Source organism: Leptosomus discolor, chromosome 2 (assembly GCF_034619465.1).
Source record: "Leptosomus discolor isolate bLepDis1 chromosome 2, bLepDis1.hap2, whole genome shotgun sequence".
NCBI classification, from domain to species: domain Eukaryota; kingdom Metazoa; phylum Chordata; class Aves; order Leptosomiformes; family Leptosomidae; genus Leptosomus; species Leptosomus discolor.
This window is the reverse complement of record NC_141392.1, coordinates 109,750,528-109,771,821: the sequence shown is the minus strand read 5'-3', so window position 1 is coordinate 109,771,821 and position 21,294 is coordinate 109,750,528.

The window sequence follows — 21,294 nt, the reverse complement described above, 5'->3', positions numbered from 1 at the left end:
AACCCACTGCTGGCCAAGGCTGAGGCCATCAGTGACGGTGGTAGCACCTCTGGGATAATAGATTTAAGAAGGGGGGGAAAAATCCTGAGCAATGGCAACTTCAGCCTGAGAGGGAAGTGAGAATATGTGAGAGAAACAACTCTGCAGACACCCAGGTTAGTGAAGAAGAAGGGGGAGGAGGTGCTCCGGGTGCTGGAGCAGAGATTCCCCTGCAGCCTCTGTTGAAGGCCATGGTGAGGCAGGCTGTGCCCCTGCAGCCCATAGAGGTTAACGGTGGAGCAGAGATCCACCTGCAGCTTATGGAGGACCCCACGCTGGAGCAGGTGGATGCCTGAAGGAGGCTGTGACCCTGTGGGAAGCCTGCGCTAGAGCAGGCTTCTGCCATGACCTGTGGACCTCTGGAGAGAGGAGCCCAAGCTGGAGCAGGTTTGCTGGCAGCGCTTGTGATCCCGTGGGGGACCCACGCTGGAGCAGTTTGTGAAGAACTGCAGCCCATGGGAAGGACTCACTCTGGAGAAGTTTGTGCAGGACTGTCTCCTGTGGGAGGGACCCCACGCTGGAGCAGGGGAAGAGTGTGAGGGGTCCTCCCCCTGAGGAGGAAGGAGTGACAGAAATAATGTGTGAGGAACTGATTCATTCCCCATCCCCCTGTGCTGCCTGGGGGGAGGAGGTAGAGGAAATAGGGAGTAAAGATAAGCCCGGGAAGAAGGGAAGGGTGGGGGGAAGGAGATTTTAAGATTTGCTTTTATTTCTCATTATCCCACTCTGATTTGCCAGGTAATAAATTACTTTTTTTTTTTTCCCCCAGGTTGAGTCTGTTTTGCCCATGACAGTGACTGTCAGCGATGTCCCTGTCCTTAATCTTGACCCAGGAGTCTTTCATTGTATTTTCTCTCCCTTGCCAGCTGAGGAGGGGGAGTGATAGAGCAGCTTCGGTGGGCACCTGGTGTCCAGCCAGGGTCAATTCACTGCAAATCTTTTGTCACCTTCAGGACAATGATTTTTAAACATGCTTTGTAACAAAGTTTGCTTTTGGCAACTGTTGTTTCTCCCAGTTATTATAAGTGCCTTTAAAATGTTTCCATTAATTAAGGCTGCTTTTATGGGCTACATCCATTTAGTAAAATTACAGAAAGAAGTGCTGTCGACACATCTGCCATTGACTTCTCTTTGCTTCAGCATTTTATACCCCCATGAATAGCACAGTGGGGAGAGAAAGCCTGCAAAAGAGAATGATAGAAAGAGGTGAATCCTGTCCATCAAAACATGGAGGTCAGGAGAGACTCAGTTGATTACATACTCATGTTTTCCAGGATTGCACGAGGAGAGTGGAAAGTTGGTTGAACTCTAGTTACAACAGAATAACCATCTTAAAAAATACTAATTGAAATGCTCAGAACATAAAAATGCATAAAATGTGAGTTTGTGTTTTGGGAGAGCAGGCAAGAAGGAGGTTGATCTGAACATCTCAGTATTAACTTACGGAGGTTTTCATACACCCTCAGCTGAAAGCATTACTAGCCAGATTATAATTATAATTACCTTGGCTTCATCTCAGTGTTTATCTGCCATGACACCCACCCAGCCACCTGCCTGCTATTAATTCATTCAACACTAACTTCATCTTTTTTCCTTTTATCTTGTTTTTTTCCTGTTATCCTTACTTTAAAAAATGTATCCGTTATTAGAAACAAACTAACACAATATTTGTTTGTCCATGACATCATGTGTTCCTTTGTTAAAAAAAAAAAAAAAGAAAACAACCCAGAATTCTTCATATTATAAAAATAACCTATTTGTATTTTATAGTGAAAACTGGAAAGATCTGGCATTTGACTTGAAAGCTCAGAACAGCTGATAATCTTCTTTAAATTAAGTCTTTTTTTTGGTCCAAAATACTGCCAGATATTCCAAATAAGAGGAAATTCATGACAAGGGGCAATAAGCACGATACACAGTTGGCTTGTAGGATTCCACTGTGGATGCATTTTTGTACAATCCTGGATGTCTGTTTCTCTTGTTGGTTCTGAGGTGCTAAAGTTTGTTGTTAGATCTGACAGAACACTGCATGTCCAACTCTTCTGTAAAAGGACGTTTTAAAAAAATGACAAAACAGGAAAAACTTGAAATAACAGCATTCCCACAGTGCTTAAAGCCTTAGTAAGGCTTAGGACTGCATTCTACTATGCTGTTTTTAAGACACAAAGCACTTCTCCCCAGTATGCCTGGCACTGTGAACTGGTGCTGTTGTGTGGATGTCCTTTTGGATGTTCAGCGAGTGGTAGATTGAAGAACAAACTGTAATGTGTCAGAGGGAGCTAATTATAATAATGGCTCAGGGTCAGGTAAATGCTTCAGTATTTATCTGACCCAACCACTGTTTATTATACTCCTTGTGTCAACACATTTTTACAGAGTGAAAATTAGCAACTAATTAATTTAATTCCAGGATTTAATGCCAGTGTAAAGGAAAATAAGCAAGGTTTATATTGAATAGTGATGTTTCTAGAAAGAGGCATTATAAACATGGAAGTGAAGAGTCTTTAAAAGCAGCTTCAAGCTGAATGGTGTAAAGGTCTGATCCTGCAACCATTCATCAAGCCTCAGTTCATCATACTGCACTTAACTTTAAGTATCTGGTCAAGTCTTGTTCAAATCAAAAGCATGTGTTTAAATGCTTTCTGCACTGGGGTCTTGGACCCTGCTCAAGCAACATTTCTGACTTAGTCAAGCCTGCTTGCCTGGGGAAATGTGTCAGGGTGACGGCCTAATTGCTTGTATTCCTCTCTCTACTGTCGATGCTCCTTTTTTCAATGACATTTCTGCTCTCTGTCAGTTAGAGTTTGGAAATGTCAGAATGTAAGACATGTTATCCAGACCTCTGTACAGATTTTGAGGGCATAGCTGAAGCACACAAATGAATGAAGGGAAATTTCCGAGGGAGTATTCTTATTGCTTACTATATTTTTCAGCTGCCTAAAGTACGCAAACTGCTGTTTACCGTTGATTCCTGACTTGTTTCAGCTAATGCAGTCTCCCTTCAGCATATCTCACAAAGACACAGCAGCATCTTTTGTATATGGAGACAATAATCCTTTGCACTTTTACAGTCTTTTTATCTTGAAGACTTTAAACACTTGAGGACCTGCTGGGGCTGGAGGTTTCCCCACCTTTCCTCCCTTCTATCCTTTTATTCTTAAAGGATGTCAGTACTGGAGAAGCTAAGGCACACTTTTCTCAGGTCCTGGATGATTTGTTTGCTTTCACTTCAAGCTCTGCTTGTTGATGAAACCGTCTCTTCCCCTGAAGGCCAGAAAAGAGCCCTAGTGCGTCCCAGCTGGATCCCCATTTGGGGTGACTGAAGGTCCAGGGCTCCAGAGCATGCTGCAGGCTGCAGCTGCTGAACAGTATCCTATCATTTAAGTGGCTAGCCCCAGGAGATAAAAGAAATCCATGGCAGAGCTTAGAAAACAACCCAGATGTCCTAGCTGTTCTTCCTCAGACTTGGACATTAAACAGCTTTCACTCCCAATGCGCAGTCATTGATTGTTAGGATTTTTATGTTACCCTTTAAAATTATGGGCCACTGCAAGCAGGAATCTCTATTTTTAGACCTAAATTTTCTCATGATAAATTCAGGAAATATTTTAATAGTGTGCAATTATCAGAACACAGCTATCAGTCTAAAACTTTTATCCAATGCTGTGCTGATTTGGCACTGTATGCCTAGCCTGGCTCTGTCTTCAAAGTCATCTTTTGTGTAAGACAGCAATTGCTGCAAGGGAAGTATGTACAGCTACAGTTTTCAGCAGGACATTGACAGCTCTGAGGCTGAGGACTGAGCAGGCAAAGCATAGGTCTTATGATCTTCCTCATCTTGTTGGAAAAGGTCACAGAAGTCATCAGATTGACTGCAGAACATTCCCTCAGAGCAATGCACCTTTTGTACTGCAGAGCTGCTACTATTTTTGAAGCTGTGGTCCATGCTGAACACAAATCTTTCTTTAGCATGTATATCAATGCATTAGAAATACCCTCAGGGGACAGGGAGAGGCTTCCTGTTCAGTGCAGTATTTCAACAAAGTATTCTAAATTAGAGTAATGTAAAACAGGCAAGAAAAGCCATTGCTGAACTTTGTTCCTTCTTTCCAAAAGCAAGTCAAGGACAAACTAAGGCATGGAGATCCTTGACTGTAGTCAGTGAATGTATTTTTTCTTATAAGGAGGTAATAATAAGAAAAAGATCAATGTACAGGAGGTCTGTGTATTCTTTCTAGATTATAAAACTCATCAGGCTAAAACAGGCTGGGAAGGACAGTGTTGTAGGGACAGCACAGCAGACCATGGACTGCATGTTTTAGAGAAGAGCTTTGAATGTGCCCCGTGTCCTCTACTTGTCCATGGGCCTTGCACAAAATCTGTGCCTGTAACATGATCAGCCTGTGCAAAGTATACAGTATATATTACCATTGTTCAAGAAGTATCTGCAAAACAGTCATCTGCCTAAAGCAAATGTCCTAATACACACTTGATAGGGATAGAAAATAGCCCTTCATTTAACGTATGAGATTTATGAAACAGAAAACCTGTTAAAAATATAGTCAGAGGTAGCCACAAAGTATTTTCTTCTACACTCTCAGGAAACATTTTTCAACCAATCACAAGTATTTTCCTATTCACTGTGGAAACTCCTGATGAAAAGGTAGATCAGCCCTCATGCTGCATGGGTCTCTGCTATGTCTCACAATAGGTTTGCTAGCAAGCGTCCATGCTACAAACAGGTATTCTGCCTTCAGTTGCTGACACTGGCCCCCAGGCGATGCACAAATCACAATCCTACCAACCACCTAGCACTGCAGCTGAAAGAGAGGAGTAAACTTAGTGGAGGTCTGATCCTGTAATGACATTGCATACTAATCATGAGTGACCATCAAGAACGGCTGTTTAGTTCAGTCATCTTTCTCTTGATTATGGAATGAACACCATGAATGCTCAATAAGGCTAAGCTTTGTTACTAGGCTTGTCTGACCATCAATATGCGAACACTCAAGGGTGTGAAAAAACCCAATATGGAAGGAAAAAACCCACCAGACAAATGATCTTTGATGGCTAAGACATGCTTACTCTTTTTCAGATACAGCACTATGAACTTTACAGGATTTAAAATTGATTTAACTGCATTCAATATCTATTTACACAGAAACTAGAAAAAAAAAAAAATTACCTCTTCTGACCTCTGTGGCTTTTCCATGGGCTCCAAATGTTATCATGGGTAGGTCACCTTATCATTCAATGTTTCATTAATAATTTTTACTTCCACTTTTATTTAATTTCTTGTTTGTTTCACGAGCTTCTGGGAAGCATGGACTTACTCTTGTCATGGTTTTGGAAGACATACCACGTGCACAGTCTTGTATGAATGTTCAGGCACGACTAGAACAGAAAAAAAAAAAGTAAATGATTATTAGTCATTGTTTTAAGCTATGGGAAAATGTACAGGAAAAAAATCATGTTAAACTGACATGTTAAAGCACTGGAAATGGACCCAGACTAACTTCTCAAAATCAGGATAAGCCAAGGCTATTGCTGGTTACTTCTTAATTAACTAAATGAAGCATACACAGCCAATAAAGATCTAACTTTTGCAAGGCAAATAAGCTAGGACTTTTATGGATGTCAATAAAAGGAATGTTGTCTGGAAGATATTCATTAGCTGAGTGGAAGATGTCTGCAGAGGCTATGGTCCAGAAAGTTGGTGGATTTAATGACACAGGCACAGAGGATTGTGTAATAAAATGAGTGGAGCCAGTAAAAGAAAAGAAGCAGCACTTCTTCATTGTGAATATGTTTCATTAAACCAGAAGTAAATTGTGTGGACTTATATTGTCTCCTGGTCTACATTAGCCAAGTTCTGACTAATGCTAGTGAGTCTACCCATTCGTTTGCAGAACGGTAAGACTGGTTTACTGTTCCTCACATGCTGAAGGGCAGATAAGTAAAACATAGTTGGATGCCTACTGTGCATTCGGGAAGGTGAAGAAAAGCATTTGTGAAACAGTAAATTCTCAGGTATGTCCAATACCTCTTTTTTCCTATTTGTGATTGTATGGTTAAACAAGAAAAATGGAAACCCTTACCTTTTCAGCTCTGATTTATTCCCACCCTGATAGTGTTCTCCTGGTGATTCTGAAACCTCTTCATGCTGTGACAGGTTGAGGAGGAAGGAAGGAATGATTGAAGTTTCTGGTGAATGAAAAAGATCAGAAGATGGTAGCGTGGTCAAGATCAGCTTTATGTACATACGCCTCATTGTCCCTTTAGAGTCATGTGTGCCCCTGCTCTTTGGTCACTGTGAGGGGGCTGGTGACCCACCCTGCACGGTCTGTCTTTTAGAAACCCTCATAGTGTCCAGAAGCAATGTGATGACTAAAGCTGGTTCTCCAGGGGATAGCTGCTTTATGAATTTGATAATTGTTCAAGTGATACATGAAAGAGTGTGTGACTCAATACTCTCTAGTAACTATGCAGTTTTTGTGCTGAAATAATTATTTCTAGCTCTGTTTACTTCTTTCTTGCTCACACACTTCCTTGTTGCTGAGGGTGCAAAATTTTAGCTTCCTTTTTCACTTTTGTTGAAGGTAAGATGAGCCAGTAGCAGGACCACTACCAACATCCCACAAATTTCATCGCCACTACCTCCAGCATCTCTTACTGCTTCCCAGTTGTTGGCTGTGGTGCTGGTCCACGCTCCTTTGGTCATCTTTTAGATCAACAAGGGTCTGTCACCCTGGAGACTTCAGTGCTTCCAGTTATCTGGTGCCTCGTGTCTCATGGAAAAAAGGTAGTTTGGCATACCATCATATAACTACCCATTTTGTCTCCAAATACAATGAAAAAAGGCTAGAGAAAGCTCAAGAAGATAAAGTGAGTTCAAAATATGGGTTACTGATCACAAACAGCTGTGGTGGACTTAGTGTTTGGGGTACATCTAGATACAAAGATTCCACAATAAATATGCATGTAAAAGACATTTAGGTGCTGAAATAGTATAGAAAACAATGACAATTAATTACCTAATTGATTTGTTTGTTGTTGTTTTTTGTTTGGTTTTTTTTTTTTTTTTTTAAAATCTCCCTCTCCTCTTGTAGCTTCTCCTGTAAATGGGCAATGCCTGACAGAATTTGGGGACTATTGAGAAACTAACAATACATTCTGGATCAGATGACAAAGGGGTTGTACGATTTTCCGTCTGAAATGTGCAGAGCTATAGAACAGCTAAATGGATTTAAAAAAATATCCTCAGTTCTTACCTGGAAAGTTTTCTACCTAGGCTGTCAAGCAATTGTTTAAAGTAATGCATTGTTCTTATGATGCCAAAGTGGCGGCTAGTTCAGCTTAAACTGCATTGCAGAAGCAGGACTGTTACACATCTGAGAAGAAAAAGGAGCAAATAGTAACCTCATGCTACTTGCAATGCTACTTCAGCATTGCAAAACTGTGTCTATTTGCCTTCTGCAACTCCATAGCTGTTCTACTAGCTGTAATCAGAGTGCTAAGTTGAATACTTGTTTTTATCTGCGTTGATAAAAATTGATGGCAATTGTATAATATTCTGAAAAACTAGAGAGAATATTTTAGCCACTATAGCAGGGCACAGTTAGGATCCACCACTGAAATTGTACTGTGCACATAAGTAACTACTCTTTTGGTGTGATTCAGTTACTAACTGTTTAGCTCTGAAAACCCTAATATTTACAGTTTCAAAGCCTTTCTAGGATCCATTATTTTCAGACTGACACATACAAAACTTCTTGGATAAATCTTGAATGCAGGCATAAGCTGCACCTACAGCTGGTGTCCAGTTTGGCTGCCGTCGCTGCTGTTTCCCGTCAATTGAACTGAGACTCAGGACATGACAGCAGCAAGTAACAAAGCCTCACCATCTCTTTTAAAGAGCTTCCAGATGTTCTGGAAGCCATGGCATTTGAAGCTATTCTGATACAGGCTACCTGAATACGGTCATATTACTCCCTGATATAAGTAGAAATGAACCTACATCATAACTGTGGGATTGGGAGTGCCATATTTGAAAGACTTCTTGGAAAAGACCCCCCAAATATAACTAATTATGTTCTGTCATGAAGAACTAAAAGCATAGAAACCTCTTACTCAGTCTTCTCCAGTCATTTCTCCAGACCACTACCGTAAGAAGAAAAGGTTATCCTTCTTCCCTCTCCTCAGCCTCTGAAGAATTCATATTAATTTCTAGCTAATAGCTGAAGCACCAGTGCAGATGCAAGTTGTGTTCCTGCATCTATTAAGATATAAATACCTGTCCCTTTCTCGCTTCTGTGGGTCACTATGCTTTAAAAGAGGCAATGGTAAATTTAAAATTCAAGGTGTCGTGAGTGGAAGAGCAAGTACAGAAAAATCTTATGTCCTGCTCTCAATACAGGTTAATTTTCTGACAGCTTTGTGGTGAAACTGAAACTCAAAGAAGAATTGCACCTCTGCCATTGGAACAGAAGACTCACTCAGAGCATGACATGGCTCGCTGACATGTGCTGATGACACAAATAACTGTATTTCTTCTTGCTTCAGCCTCTTTGTCTTAGCTGGAGGCAAAAGAATAATCATAAAATACTTGCAGAAAATTAGAAGAGCTTCCAAATCCATGTGCATACCTTAATCAGATAAATGGAGTGTCATTCTAACCCAAGTTTTGTTTGTGTGAAATATCCTAGTGAAGGCGATAGGTGAGGTTTCCAGTGGAATTTCTTCAGCACCTTGAGCCTACTTCACCTTCTTGGAAAGGCAAGACATATTGGTGATGATGTAATTTATTTTTTAAGTAAAAAAGTCCTATTCTGTACTCTTAAAAGCTTTGCTGCTTAGTGAAACTCTTGAATGCATGTTGATTTTCTTTCTTCTTTCGACAGAGATGTTCTTGTTATCTGAACTTGAAGCAAAACTCCTAGTAACCATGATGATCTGGAGAATATAAACTGAGAAAGGTATATAAAGAACGGTGAGTATCTCACTAGGACAACTGACTTCAGAAAAGCCAACTGGGCTTTCAGCAACAATTCAGACCAGTTGTGTCTTAGGCCATGACTGGAGCTTTTGGCTGCTATAACTTTGCACTACAGTCCAGGATGCATCCAGATTATTTGGGTACTGCAGCAATTTCAGTGTGGTATGGAGAAGGTCTCCCCTCACATACTGAAGAGCTCTTGGCATTATCCACTCTATTCTGAAGTCAAGGGCTCTGCAAGCTCCTCACACCTGTCCTGGCAACTGGCCTTACCTTTTTCGTTTTTCCTCTATGCATCTCTACAAAGCACAGTCCACATTCTCAGACCCTGGTTCTGACAGTACTAACTTTTTGGTGGTGTTTGTAACCACTTTCTGATTCTTTATTGCAGAACATGTAACAATTATCTCTGTTGTTTTCTAACATGCTTGGAAAGTTACTATGAGCACTGTGTGAATTGAGCATTATTTTTTGACCCAGGACTGACTGCAGCTATATCTACAATTTTACGCAAGAAACTCAGATAACTGTTACGTTTCACGTTGACCACCATGTTGCTCTCTAATGCAATTAGTTTGACCAAGGTATCAGCCAGTAACAAATATCATGAACCCGTCAGTCACTAGAAGTTGTCTGTCCTTCATTGGTCAATGATCTTCTTGTTAAGAAAAGGTATGTGCTTTAAAGTTAAAAAAAAGGTAAATAAAATACAAAACTTTGCCTCTTCAGATGATACAGCCATCGAATGTTAGCAAACACATTATCCGTCAAAATGAGAAGAATTATGTTTCAGTTATCAACATACATTTAAAAATAATTGGGACTAAAATGTCCTCCTTAGTACCTTTGGGGATACATCTGCAGCTTGACCTCACCATGTCTTTTCTATATTGAGCCAGTTTTGATGTTTTAATAGGCACAATATTACAACTTCACACTGTGACATAATATTTTGCCTTCAAATACATACACATAGGCAACACAAGGGACTGTTTGTTATCTTCCACGTGTAAGAACAAGTGCAATGTAAGATAAAAATGGAAGCAAAAAGCTTAAGTAGTAAAACATGTTTTCTTCCTCCTGGTTTTTCCTGATGAGGTTACAGGAAAAATACACAAGTTGTTTGTTTGTTAGGCTTCCAAGCTGCCAGTATGTACAGTAAAGAAAAAAATAAATAAAATAAACTTCTGACAGTGCAGAAAGAGAGAGCTATGAGGCAAACTCTGACTCCACAGGGTATTTCAAAAATTTTCCTCTTGCCAGACCCAAAATAAAATTCAATCTCTATGTCCAAGAAAATAAACAATTCTGTTGACTTGTCAGATATCAGGGATTGTCTTGCAGTTTTTATGAGATACATGTATCTGAAATTCAGATTTTTTTTTTACCATAGACACCAGACTTAAATGACACCGTTGTGGGAGAAAGGTAACACTGCATTTTGGAAAGCAAAGGTTTTTAACTTATGGCAGCTGATTGACATGAGTAGTTCCAGTGATGCCTGAGGAAGCATGTTTGAGCATGCATGTCTGACATATTTCATCCCCTGTCCTGTTGGCTGGCGCTGTTTCCTATCTTCCAGTCCCTTCCCAGCTACCCTTTCCTTTCAAATAACTGCCACTAAAAATTCCAGTCTAGACAAAACTAGTCTAAATATTTATAACAAAATATTACAAGGACTGAGTCATGTGAATGTATGGGGGAGGTGATGGAGTGATGGAGATGAGGTGAATCTGATACTTACCTGCATGAGAAATAGTCACAGCACTATCATGATGTATGTCTTGGCCATCTATTGCCCAGCTGTACCCATGCAAAGAATGCCAGGTTTGGTGATGGCAAGTTGCATAGCCCCTATTAACGTGTCCCTTAGTGGTAACTTGTGCTATGAAGTGATGTGCTGCTTGGCTTGGAGCAGTAGTAGGATCTCTGCTACAGTTTGGTGGAGCCCATTCAGCTCCAGTTGTCTGACCCTGCACATGAAGCATAGCTGAGGGACCTTCCAGATGGCCACCCCGATCCCATTTGCCTCGACTGACATCATAGTAAGGCCATAATTGTACCAACTGTGTTTAAAACTCAGTTTTGAGGAGGTAATCCTGGTTCTATCACAAAGTCTCATAAATTAAACTGAAATCGGTCACGTTTATGACTGGCTATTAAAAAGCTGTAAGTGTTATGAATTTATGACACTATGCTCATATTCAGCTGTTCACTGCTTCTGCTTCTAGGTCTTTTTCTCCTATGTGGGATAAAATTTATATTTGTGGGTGAGATCATTATAAATCTTTTATGTACCACAAGTGCAATTTTAAATGTTCGCAGGCATGGAGAACTGTGCCCATGAGATATCAACTATATTTCATGGGTTATTGCTTCATAGAACTGACTAAAAAAGAGCTTTGCAACTAGTATACACTCATACACACTTCTTAAGTTTACATGTTTGACCTTTAAAAGCTGGTAAGCAGCATGAAATGTGCGACTTAGGAAATAAAATGCTACATGGTTCCTATTTTACTTGGATGCCAGTTTGCCATGTTCATTTTCTTTCTTTAGCAAAAACACCTTCTCAGAAAACTTCCATGCCCATGCCCAATCCTCCAAGACTTCTTGCTGATTCCAATTACAATTGGACCAGTTCCTCAGGAATGAGTGTAATTTATGTACACCTCTGCATAAATCAGTGACAAAACATGGGCCAGCAGCTATGAATGCATGGCTCACACTTCATGCAAGTCTGTTGCTGAGTTCTGCAGCCTTCACACTGAGCTTTCCTATCACAGTTGCTGGAAATGATATATTCAAGGGCATGAGGTACAGAGGAATACAATTCTCAAAAAAGGTATTTTTTTTCTGGATGGAAAGATGTATGGGAAGGGACGATGTTACTAGAACTAGGTGACCTGTTAATAAATGACAAGCTGTGAACTAGGTTGTAAGTGTGGTGTTAACTTAAAAGAGCACTTGGAAGAAATACGTTTTAATGGAAAGCACATTGTGTTGAGAGCTGGGAAGCCTGGAGTTTTCTAGCTTTGTAGTTGGACTACCAGGGCAAACAGTTTCACTTCTCTGTGACTTACCTAGGCATAGATTTAGCAGGGGAAGAGATGTTGGAGGAGCTTTCTATCCTCACACTCTTTGCCTCTGATTGCCAGTTACCCATGGTACACTGTGCCAGGGGCAGGCTCTTTTCTGCTTCCTGGCCCATATCCTGTACTGGGAGCTGTGGAGAGCCATCCTCTACAATGCATCTCCACAGTGTTGAGGACATGTCCCTGAGACATGATTTAGGGTGAAGCATCTACAGGCTTCATCCACATTGGCTCCATCCTGTTAGTCACCTCATTTGCCCATTTCAGACAAAAGGCTCCTTGAGTTTAAGACTGTCGCTCACTGTGTGTTACTGCTTTTGGTGTCCAGTGTAAATATGAAAACTAAAGATAATTTGCTGAGGTCCTTGTGTCCTCCATACCACTGTGATGAGTTGGGGAAGCACCAACTAGCTCCAGTGGATATTTATCTTTCGCCTAGGAATATCCTATATATGGTATTGAATACTTCATAATTCTCTTATTACTTTCCTTTCTTTAGCAACCTATGCAATCTCTTTAGCTTTTGTGATCTTTTTACCTCAGGCATTATGTGCCTGATTAAATAGGGCACATACCATTGTCTCTGTCCCCTGATTTGGGTAAATTAAATTTTGATGAAGAGATGTCAAGATGGGATTGAGAATGTTACCTTCATCAACATTAACACAAATGTGCTTGTAAATGTTTTAATTCACATGTGCTTCTTTTGAACATTTTGAGCACAACCTAACTACTGAATATTCACAAAGCACAAAGTAATTTCACTCATGTTTTCTATTTTAACAAATAGGCACAACCTTCTTTAAAGCAACATTCATCCAACTTCATAGTATGTATCAAAATACATTTGGATTGTTTATGATTGATGTGGTCATCCTCTTATGAATCCTTTGGGCTAGACAGAAATAGAAATGTAGGGCAGGAGTCTCCATTACTGTGCAGCTGCTTTTCTCTGCACTGTCAGCATAAACTAACGTGAAAGCTGGAGGATCTGGCTCAGCACAAATGTAATTCTGAGATGATGAGCTGCTGTGGGGCACCTGTATTTCTCTTCCTTAACGTTGTTGGGATAACACCAAAAGGTTGCATGGCTGAAGGGAGAAGGCAACAGGGAAGGCAACATAGGGTCTCAATCACACTCATTCACGTCAACTGTTGGCTATGATTTTGGCCGACAATGTGTTACAGCTAAGCATCAACTGGAGCAGCTTTTGAAAGTTTCTGATATAATGGAAAGCAAATGGCCCTTTCACAAAGCAGTACCAACTTCAGTGGAACTCAGATATAGCCAGCCATCAGGACAGGTTTAGATACCTTGGGGCTATAGGTCTGTATTCTAAAAAGCATGTAGGTATCTGAAGGCTAATATAAGCACCCAATATTACTTTCTAATAAGGTTTGTGTCTGTAGATCACACATTTCTGAAAAATGACAAAGTTTAAGCAATTTATTCAACTATACCTGATTTCTGGAAGTTACATAGGACCCTAATTCTCCATTTTTGGTGAAGCTTGAATTCTTATTTGCTTGCTTTTCAAAATGGAGCTTACCTGTGAGACATAGACTGTTAATAAACATAGGAGCTTGTGGAACAGTTGACCCCGAAACTAAAGCCTGTTTGATCTTTCTGTAGCTGTGATCTGTGCTGTCTGCATATGTCAATATCCCAGGATCTCTTCACTTTCTGTTTTGTGAATATGTAGAAGTAATTTAAATACTAGATCTATTTCTAAGGGGAAGGCAGAATGGAGAAAAGAAGCAATGTTGCAATACTTCATCAGGAGAAATCTGTCTGATGTTATTGGATGTACCTTTCACTAACTTAAATGTGTCTAAGGGAAATGGATATCGAAAGAATTTTTTGTGCTCCCTGACTCTGAATATTTTGCATTAATTAGTTTTGTCTCTATATAGTTCTCTTCCTCTGTAGAACCTGAATCCTTAACTAAAAAGTAATTAAGCCCTTAATGTGACTGTGAAGATTTAAACAAACACAGAGGCAACCATTGCTTTCTTTAATCAGAGTAACCCCATTTATTTATTTATTTATTTATTTTTTAATAGTCTTTTAATCCTTCTAACATTCTCCAAGACAAGCTAACTACTGTCTGTGTACCTGGGGGATTGTGCAATGCAGACCGAATTTGCTGCAGCTTTTTTTTCACCTCTGAAAAAATCACAATCCACTTAATCTGACAAGTGCAACCTTTGATTACATGTTACCCACACAATACTGCTTCTTTTCTTAAGGCAGAGAAGGAAATAAATGCAGAAATGTGTCTGCTAAATTTCCAAGTTAGCAATCTGTTGAAGGAAACCGTGATCCTGACAGGTGCAAACGCTGGACTCTCGGGCTTAGCGAGTCTCACGAGCCTTTCAAAGGTTTCTCACCTCTCTGATCCAAAATAAACTTCAGTGCTTAGAAAAAATCAAAACAAGCAAAATGTTTTATGTAACACAATCTGGTACAGAAGCAAAGAACAAGAAGAAAGAAAGAGAGAAAGAAAAAAACCCCAACAAGTTATTTCTGTACTTTGGCCATCAATTGCAATACTTCTATGACTCATCTTTTGGAGTTGACCTGTCCATGGATGTCTCCAGTGCTGGGTGAAGCAATAGAAATGCTACTGTTTAAATACTAGTCTTGTCATTAGCAGTTAAAATACCAATTGCCTCTCTAGTACATAATGTAACAATTTGAGTAATGAGCATTGTGGACACTAACACCTTACTGTTGCCTTCTTCCTCCTTAAGGACAGTTGCAGGTTTTGGTTCTTGACCAGCTTTTGAGAATTGTACAACTAAACATTTCATATAGCGAAAAAAATGCCAAGAAGAAATATACTGTGAAATGGAGAGATATATCATGCATACAGTTATATCAGCTGAGGTGCAGCCTATCTGACTGGAAGGTAAGTAATTCTGTGGAGACCTCTCCAGGTGCTAGGAAAAGAAACGCTTGAGATTTTTTAGCTAACAGTGGAATAAAAAGGGAAGAGAAACCCCAACACAACATTGTTCCACTGTTTACCTTTAAAGTACAATCACTGATCACCATCTTCTGCCTAAAATAATTGCCTTTAGCAGAATTCTCAGTCTCAGCCATCAGGTTTCAGCTGCAGTACCATGAAGATGTGAATATGAGCTCGTAGAGTCATTGTATTTACTGAGGTTTCTTTTCTTTCAGCTCAAGCACTGTAAAATAATAATAATAATAATAATAATAATAATAATAATAATAATAATAATAATAATAATAATAGAAAAATAAATAGAAATAGAAATAAGTAGCCTGCTCGTCTGGAAGGGCTTCTGAGATGAACTATATGATCTTTGAGGTCCCTTCCAACCCAAACCATTCTATGAGTCTATGATTCTATGACATTAGTTCAGCCCTGACCACATCTAAAACTAATTAATTTTGAGACAGATACGTAATTCTCTGTGCCACATATATATGTGTGGCAGACATATATAAATTCCTGTAGTTTATCACACATATATATACACATGTGTGACTTTGTTTCAGGATGAAAAAACAATGGGACCAACATGCAGGACAGAAATAGAGCATCTTCCTATCTCGAGTAGAATAAATTATTGCTGAATGCTAAGGTTAATGTTCACTCTGAATTGGGGCCTGCACAGCTGGGATTCTCAGTGTTGTTTGATCTGCCCTTTCAAGCTCTGATGATCCTGCTAAATTGCATTTAATGGACACAGTGCTGAAGTACAAAAAAATGAGAGGGCTTGTTATAAAACAGTAGAGACAACTTAGCTCACATGCACACTTGTTCTTTGTATTTCATGAAAGACTTTGTCCTGATGTGGGGGGGAAACATTTTATGATGAACTCCACTGACATTGTTTGCTTGAGTTTCAGAAGTGCGACTGCCATTTTTGGTTAGTTGGATTTACCTTCACTACAGCCATGGATGAATTTTACAGAAGGTGTATGTACTCAGCTAGTCACACCAGAACAGGAAGTTTCACACCTGCACACTCCATTGGTAGAAAGAAAACTATTCTGAATAATTATTAGCCAGACATATCTGAGTTAAATTGACTGATTTCACCCATGCAGGCTACTGAAGGCTTACATAATTGCAGAAGCTTTATGAAAACACCCTCCCCATTTCTCCTGTCCTGCAAGATGGCATCAAAATTTATCCCAGCTGAAAAATGGGAATTGTATGTTGGTACTCTTTTTGGTACTTCCCAGAAGAAACACTCCACCACTTAGAGTAAGGTTCTTTTTCCTTGAAGGAGAGGCAAAGTACCTTGGATCTCCTCCAGAGTGAGTTTTAAGGACCTGAAATGCAAAGTTCAATAGCACTATCCCTTGTTCTTATGTTTCCATACAGTTGATGGATCCCAACGAAACCATCATTCTCTTGTCCCCCTCCAGCAGTCAGGTGAATAATTCTGCAGAGTAGCTAGAAACTCCAATTTTGAACCAGCTGGGAGAGAGCTCTTTTATAACAGCCATGCCTCAGGCTTTTCCAGCAACAGGCATTTATCTAATACCCCAACTCAGCCACAACTCATAGATTTGAAGCAGGAACTCTTCAGGAGGAAGATTCAGGAAAGGAGGGAAAATATACCAAAGGTCAAATTGGATTGAGTGACTGCTAGAGGGATACAAGAGTAGGATGGCTTCCATTGGGGTCCATCGACTGTATGGAAATATGAGAATAAGGAATAGTGCTATTGAACTTTGCATTTCAGGTTCTTAAAACTCACGCTGGAGGAGCTCCAAGGTACTTTGCCTCTCCTTCAAGGAAACAGAACATTATTCTAAGTGGTGGAGTGTTTCTTCTGGGAAACTGATAGGAAACGTGGTTAGAAAATAGCCAGCAAAGGTGAAAAGGGAATATAGAATTGTAGGGTAAGAGCAATTAGCTCAGCTACTGTAGGGAGGTAATGTAATTAGATGATCCAGGGAAAAGCAATTTAGGTTGGTTTTTTTTTCTTTTATTTAATTTGCTTTCTTTTTTTTTTTTTTTTGAATCAACATGTTAACTGGAATAATAAGAGAGAACTGCAAGAATACAAAGCAAAGATTGTCAGTAACAGCTAAGTGTTATTCTATACGGTGACTTGTTTTGAGGCAGGCTGAAGCTGGCAAGCTGAGAAAATTGGAAAGAAGCAGCTAATTTAAAGAAGAGATAGCATTGTTCCCAGTCATATTCTTGCTTGAATTCCAAATGTCTGCAGATCATGGACTTAGTCTGGCCTATCAAATATCTAACTTTCAAATCTGGATTGAGATCCAAATCACTGCTGAATTTACGCTTCACGGAAGGACAGAGATTAGATTCAGATCACTGATCACCAAAATGCTGCAGAGAAAGTCCAGGTGTGTTTACCTAATTCCTTAATTTATTAATCTTTACCTACTTCCTCCAAATAATCTACTCTTAAAGGTGGTCAAATACCAAAATTATGAGAACAATAAGATGCCCTGGACTTAAGTTTTCTGAGTGACAGTTCATAAGGCAGCATTTGCTCCCTAAAGCCAGCATGCCTGCTTCATAGCTGGCCCCAGGCCCCTGCAAGCAATAGGCTGTTTTCTATTGAAAGTTTTTTGATAAATGTGCAGAATAGTCTGAGAGAAATGCTGAGTGGTGTCAATGGGCCACTGATCCAAAAGCTTTGCAAAACATTAAATCTGATTGTTTTTTTTCTCCCTAGGAAATCTCTTTGGTTTCACCTGCCATTTGTGTTTTGATTGTCATGTTTAGTACCACAGAATGAAAATGGCCCCAACAGACTTCTGATGCTAAGAATAGTAGGTCACTTAAGAGAGCTCTGTTTTTTGCCTTAAGTATCTTGTCTCCTTATTTCCTATATTGAACTTCAGGATGGAGTTTCCTCCAAATTAGAACAGCAAGTGTGTGCAGCGGCTGCTGTGGGGCTGGCCTGAGAACTTGGAGTGCCGAGCAGCAGCACCTCTGGAGGGTGACTCCATGGAAAGGACTGGGAACTACAGAGGGCTGGGAGTCGGGAATGAAGTGCTGCAGGTGCAGAGACCTGTGCCTTCTTTCATCCTTGCAGAGGTTCCCTGGGAGCTTCAGGTGATCGTGGATTACTGCAGTACTCTTCTTTTACACTGTCAATAACCACTTTCTAATGGAGGGGCTGTTTTTACACACTAGTTTATTGGATACATATAAAAGAACAGCAGTTGGATAGATTAATAAAGAACAATGGTATAGTAGTATAATAATTGTTTAATAAAGAACAATAATTTGACTACAAATACCTGTAACTTTATGTAAAAAGTCTGTATTGGTAAAATTATGGTAGTTACAGGGAGTTCACTGTTAGCATTATCTAATTATAAAAGATGCAAAAGTACCAATCTGGGTAGAGACCAAGGTAGTCTATGATACTTTTAATAGAAGAGGAGGCATGGCCTGCTTGTTGGGGAACAGGATGGTCTTTGTGTCATTCACATCCCTGCACAGATTTGCTCTCTGACATTCCCTAGTCATCAAAGTGAAGGTTTTCAAATATAGATGAAGTGCTTCTGTCCATGTTTTACCATTTAATAAAAGTGGCTTGATTCGCAGAGTGTCTGTGTCTCTTTCACCTCCTAATTCCAGTGCAAATCATGATTACTTGCAACTGAGGTGAATTTGGCAGCTGGAACTGTAATTATCCTTCATCCTTCCCACTCAGTGCAACCCTATGTTAGTGGTGTTCCCTGGATTTACTGAGCAGAATTTCACTCTTGGCTCAGCTCTTCAGGCTAATATTTTCAAAGGCATCTATAGGGAGTTAGTGTCCAGATCTTACTTAAAATTAGTAGGATCTTGGTGGTTTTATCCCTTGGATTCCTTTGGAAAAAAAAAAAGAGCCTAAGTTTGTTGACTTTGATCATTAAAATAGACAGTGGAATTAGTTTCCACCTTGCAAGAAACCTTTATCAGGTTTTACTTAGAGCCCAGAGAAGAAATATTCACAGTGGTGATATCGTGTTAATGATGATAGTACAACTATGATGTGATTTACTTCAAGAAATCACAATCAAGAAAAGAAACAGTTTATTAGCCTAATTACAGAATTCTGTATTATGCTAATGTATTTCCACCCAGCAGTGGGAGGACATTTCTTCCATTACCTCTTAACATTTCTGTTCCAAAGGAATGAAATTTCATATTTCTCTAGAACCCCTGTTCTACAAAAAACTCGACAGTTTTTAGGACTGATTTAAGATGAAAGTATTGGCAGGGGAAGAACTAAAAGCCCTATCTCTGTTTTCATTAGTACAGGGCTGGTGTAGTGCGTGATCTGAGACATCTGATGATGACTCTTGTTGCTGCTGCTCAGTCAATGTCGTGGGTAGGGATAGTGGCTCTCTGCTAACTGTCTCTGTGTAGTTTCCTTCTCATCCTTCACCTGAATGGAAGACAACTTTCTCCCCATCCCAGAGGGATCTCTAATTCAAGGGTTGAATTTGATGGCCATTAGGGGTCAGCTAAATCAGACTGTCCTGCACTTACAGCTGCGTGGAAGCATACATACAAGCTGCTATCACAGAGCAGTTCATACAGGGTAACTTCTCAGCTAACTGCCTGTTTGTATGCTCATGCACCATGGTAATGTGAGGTGATTCAAGGTAGCTAACTTTCAAGGAGACAAGGCAATCCTTGTATCTGAGATCTGTAAAAAAATAAAAGGTTTCTTTGCATTGGTTTAAATATGATCTGTATTTTTTTACACTGTGACTAACATTTTTTAATATCTATTTTTGGTTTAGCAACTACAATAAATCTGACTCTGGAACATAAGCCTAGAGAACGTTTGTTTCTTTTTGTTGGAAGGACTAACCACGATAGTTCTGTTTCTTTCATAGGATATTTTTCAGCTTTCTTTGCAAAACTTTTTGTTTCCTATGAAGGGTTTTGTCTGTGTTTGCATCTATCACTGGAGCTTGTAGAAACTTGGAAGTACTTTCACAATATGCCAGCAGTCATTTTCCTTTCAGTTCTGTCCATTTCTAGAAGAAAGAAAGAAAGTTGGCATGCTGTGGGCCTTGAATACAGTATGTTTCCTCTTGTCATACTGTTCCAGCAGTCAGGCAAAGATCACAGATTTTTTTCCCCTCAGATGGCCATAAACCATTTTACATTAGAAGTTTTCAGGTAACTATCTGTCACTAAACCAACATACAAGCAGCATGATTTATCACAGTGAACAGAGCTGGCTCAAAAATATTCATGAGTCGGTGAACATTTAGAGCTCAATCTAAAAATGTTGCATGCAAGAAAAAAAGGAGAGCATTTAATAGAAGCTTCAGGCTTTAATCTTTCTCGGCTTTATAGACATGCTAGCATATGGATTCACATGTGTCTGCCATGTGGTAGAGTTTGTACTTCTCAGAATCCAAAGCAAATAACATTTTAAGCTTTCTTTTTTAGGGGAAGAAAGGGACAAAACATTCACATACTAGTAGCTCATACAACTGAAAAGGAAAAAGGTCAGCCTACTTGATCCGTGTAAATGGAGAGTGATATCAAAAGCTCCAACCTGGGACGTTTAATTGGACTCCCATGCACTGGTACTGAAGAAAGAGAAGTAAGGCCAGCTCATGCTTGCATACACAACCTCCAGGGCAGGAGATCTGGAAAGGGAAGGTGAGAGTTAAAAGGCAGTGAGCTGCTCCACCAACAAGGAGAAGACAGGTGCCTGGAAGGGTCCATCGCTCTAAAGAGGAGCCAGGCATGGGAAGGCATGCTGCACCAGCTGGAGAGGATCGCCGCAGCCCCGTGCAGAGTTATCTTAAGCATCCTCTCTGAGACGGTGTAGGGCCGAGCTCCATTAAATAAGGGCAGAGAGTAACAGGCAAATCCCAGTCTGATACATATATAAATATAGAAGTCAGCTCAGAGCAGGTGGACTCTTTGGCTTTCAGGCAGGATGGGTCTGATGGGTCTGATTGCAGGACCTGTTGTCCTTTATTAAGAATTTATTTAGATTTATTTTTTGTAATGTTTTATTATTCAAATGTTGCCTGTGTATATCAAAAGAAGAAAACAAAAAAAAACCCCATACACTTCAGTGTGTTATTATAACACATCAGATATAGAAAATGCATCTCATTTGACTACTCTCCACTATTCAAAAAATCCCAGACAGTATATTTGTTCCAAAACAAAT